Genomic DNA, 4,646 nt, shown 5'->3' with positions numbered 1-4,646 from the left:
GGGGCCCACTCTCGCCGTGATTAGACACAGCAGGAGCCGATTGGCAAGTACAGCAGACTCAATGTCCGCTGGCAACTGCCGATGCTTTGGTGCACTGACAGATAGGTGGTTTGCCTATGTAAACAAGGCAGATCACCGGTCTGTCACTACAGAAGACATGGGATCCTGTGTCTCTACTAAGCAGGGGCACCGATCCATGTTAATATAGATAAAGTACTAGTGCGCACAACCCCAAATCAACAACAACCCTAAACTGAACGAACTAATATAAATAGAACTTATGGAAGCTGCTAACATAAATAATGATCTCCACACTATCTAGCAAAATATAAAAAGGTTATGTAGCGCTATCTTTTAAACAAAAATAGAAATATTGAATAAACCACCTAATCAGTGACACAAATCAATATACTGTACATTTATAAATATAAATAAATGTGCAAATCTAGAAACTGTACAAAAATAAATAAATAAATGTGCAAACACAATGGTGCAAAAATATTGCAATGACTAAAGTGCAAAATGGCATGTAACATGGGTTGTTAGTCCAACTTCATAAAGTGTGCAAATATCGCAAAAAATGCGTGAAACAATCACAGTGCAAAATAGCAAAAAAGAAGAAAGTCCCATGTGCAACTCAAGTGTTCAAAAAAGAATCCAGTGCTGTTCAATAACTTGATATCCAATAGTGACAGTTCATGAATAATCATGCAGTGTTTTCAAAGATGCAAGCAAGCTCCACAGATATATCGCTCCACCTTCAGTGCTAAAAAAGTGCACCCCCCCCCCCCCCCGTTTCCCCCAGCCTCTCACCTTAATTCAAGACCCCTCAGGGTCAAAAACACTTGTAAGGGGAAATTGCTGTTTTTTCTTCTTCAGATGACTCGTTCAGCCACACACTCAGACCATAGTAAAACCGATCATGGGGGAAAGAAAGGAGACTCTCATGTGTAGTATTTCCAAACTTTAATAAAAATATGTAAAATCCACACTTACATTTAAAAAGCTGTATCGCGCTTGTAAACAAAGGAACTTCCGGTCTGGGCCGCAAGTGACGAACGTGACACCTGGCTCCTCCCTGACTCGTTGCGTCACAGACACGTGACTTTTTCAAAGTAACTCGTCCATATGTGAGCTTATGTGCTGGCGATCCGAAGTATATGAATTGGAGGAGGTGTGAGACTGCAGCCCGTTTCTTATAGAGCGTGATTTCGTCCCTTGGGACCTTGTATAGAGGTGAGAGGCTGGGGGGAAACAAGGGGTGCACTCTGAGCACTGAAGGGTGGATCATCGGTGGATTTTCACTTGATAGGATTGTTGTTCGCACTGCATGGCTACTATTTGAACTTTGGGACCAAATTTGCACTTTATGAAGATTATATATTGGATTTATTCATTTATTTCTTGCACTTTGCACTTGATTGGAGCAACACACTACAAGTTATTTTAAGGTCTTTATATGTTTATGGAATTTATCTGACCTTTGTGTATGTTTGTTCTTTGCACCATTGCACATTCTTTGGGAACGCTATTGCACTTTATATATTTATATTTATTTTTATACATGAAATTGTTTATTTAATAGGTATATCTATTATATATTTATTTTTTTCCTTATACACTTTTTTGAATATTTAAAATTTTTCTGAGATTCATAATGATTATGGAATCCACTTATATTTAGATAGCGTCACATTACCCCCCCCCTTTTTCTTAAAAAAATAAATACTTCTCCAGAGAACAGGTAACACACCTTACGAAACTAGCAAAAAACTGGAGTCTCACGGAGTGGGTGGGAGGTTATACGAATATACTTTAAAAGGTAGTGGTCTCCAAACTGTGGCCCTTTGATCTACTTTATCCACCCCCCCCCCTCCACTGACACCAACAATGGAGCACTATTTCTACCACTGATACCAACAATAAGGCACTATTCCTCCCACCGACACCAATAATGGGGCACTATTCCTCCCATAGACACCAATAATGGGGCACTATTCCTCCCAGAGACACCAATAATGGGGCACTATTCCTCCCACAGACACCAATGATGGGGCACTATCTGTACCACTGATACCAACGATAAGGCACTATTCCTCCCACCGACACCAATAATGGGGCACTATTCCTCCCACCGACACCAATAATGGGGCACTATTCCTCCTGATGACACCATCCATGGGGCACTATTCCACCCACTAATACCAGTGATGGGGTACTTTTCCTCTCCCTGACACCAATGATGGGGCATTATTCTTCCCGCTGGCACCAATGATAGGGCACTATTATTCCCACTGACACCAATGGTGGGGCATTCTTCCTGCTAACACCATCAATGGGGCACCCTTCCACTAATACCAATGATGGGGCTCTATTCCTCCCACTAACACCATTAATGGGGCACTGTTCCTCCCATTGATGGAGCACTATTCCTCCCCCTGACATCAATAAAGAGGCACTGACACCATTGATGGGGCACTATTCTTTCCACGGATATCATTTTATACTCCCACTGTCCACAGCCTGGCCCCCCTAAAGTCCAAAGGACAGTAAACCAGTCCTTTGTTTAGAATGGTTTGGAGACCCCTGCTTTAAAGCAACCCTAACAAGTTTTTTTCTGTGTCCATGTACCTGAAGGTAGCTTGCATATAACCCATGGTCTATGAATACAAGTGCTATGTCCTGTGCTGTATGATGAGGCACTATTCCTCCCACTATTTCATCTATTTCCAATACAAACATACTTAAAAATGTTCATTTCTGAATTCTAAAGCAATCATGTACAGATGGGTAACGTGGAACAGAACTAGGGAAAAGGCTGAATAGCTTTTACTATAGATATAAAAAGAAGAAGCAGAATGACAAGAAGTCTCATTCGGGAAGTTACAGTGGATGTGGTTTGTGAAATTCTGCAAAAGGCTTTTCGCTGTGAACCATAAAAGAGATAGATAAAGGAAACAGGAATAGAGAGGTGGAACTGCCAATACATTCTCCAGGTGACCAATTGTTTGCCTGTAGAAACATCACACTTCAATGCAAACATTACTTTATACTTAAGAAGCATACAGTGCATCAACTGAAATCCCCTCCATGAGCCTGCTTTGCTTTAACCACTTCAGCCCCGGACCAATTGTCAGCCTAAGGACCAGAGGTCTTTTTACAATTTCGCACTGCACTGCTTTAACTGGTAATTGCGCGGTCATGCAATGTTGTACCCAAACAAAATTTGCGTTCTTTTCTTCCCACAAATAGAGCTTTCTTTTGGTGGTATTTGATTGCCTCAGCGATTTTTATTTTTTGCAATATAAATGGAAAAAGACCGAAAATTTCGAGAAAAAAATATATTTTCTACTTTTTGTTCGAATAAACTCAATTTTAGTTATACATTTAGGGCAAAAATTATTCAGCCACATGTCTTTAGTAAAAAAAAATGTCAATAAGCGTAGTATATTTATTGGTTTGCGCAAAAGTTATAGCGTCTACAAACTAGAGTACATTTTCTGGAATTTACACAGCTTTTAATTTATGACTGCCTATCTCATTTCTTGAGGTGCTAAAATGGCAGGGCAGTACAAACCCCCCCCCCCCCCAAATGACCCAATTTTGGAAAGTAGACACCCAAAGGAAATTGCTGAGGGGCATGTTGAGCCCATTGAATATTTTTGTTTGTCCCAAGTAATTGAATAATGACACAAAAAAAAAAAGGTTTATAAAAAGTTGTCACTAAATGATATATTGCTCACACATGCCATAGTTATATGTGGAATTGCACCCCAAAATATATTCTGCTGCTTCTCCTGAGTACGGGGATACCACATATGTGGGACTTTTTGGGAGTCTAGCTGCGTACGGCACCCCGAAAACCAATCACTGCCTTCAGGATTTCTAAGGGTGCAAATTTTTGATTTCACTCCTCACTACCTATTCACTACCTATTTTTCAGGCGCTATACAGGCGCTATTTTTAGCGCTGTAGCTCCTGAAAAACGCCTCAGTGTGAAAGGGGCCTTACAGTGTGGGGGAACTCTGTGGACTCTGATGTGAAAGGGGAACTCTGGACTCTGATTTGAAGGGGGAACTCTGCGGACTCTGATTTGAAGGGGGAACTCTGCGGACTCTGATTTGAAGGGGGAACTCTGCGGACTCTGATTTGAAGGGGGAACTCTGCGGACTCCGACGTGAAGGGGGAACTCTGCGGACTCTGATTTGAAGGGGGAACTCTTGTTATTAATTTCATATGATGTAGTTTATACTATAAAAAAATGTTTGTGCCGTTAAAGCGTTCGGGTTTGACTCGAAGAAAAAGTGGTAGGCCCTATTTACACATATCATATGATAATGTAGGTAATCGCTGAGCAGTGATTTTTGTGGTTAACTTGGTAATCTTAATTTATTTTTATTTCATGAGTTACCACTGTGTGTGTGTGTATATATATATAATATATTTAATAAATATATAATGTGTACACACATAGTGTACAGGTGTATGTTTGCGAGTATTCCCGCCATTTTCTCGCCATACGGCTCTATAAGGTTGTTTTGGTCTTCCCAAACATGGCCGCCGCTAGTTACAGCATTTAGCACAGGACAATTTGTTCTCTATTGTTTGGAATGAATTCTCTATTAAAAGCTATGCCGTTTTGTCCT

This window comes from Lithobates pipiens, unplaced genomic scaffold (genome assembly GCF_037356315.1).
Source record: "Lithobates pipiens isolate NorthernLeopardFrog02 unplaced genomic scaffold, aLitPip1_a1.2 Scaffold_18, whole genome shotgun sequence".
Lineage (NCBI taxonomy): Eukaryota > Metazoa > Chordata > Amphibia > Anura > Ranidae > Lithobates > Lithobates pipiens.
Note: the sequence above shows the minus strand (reverse complement) of the source record.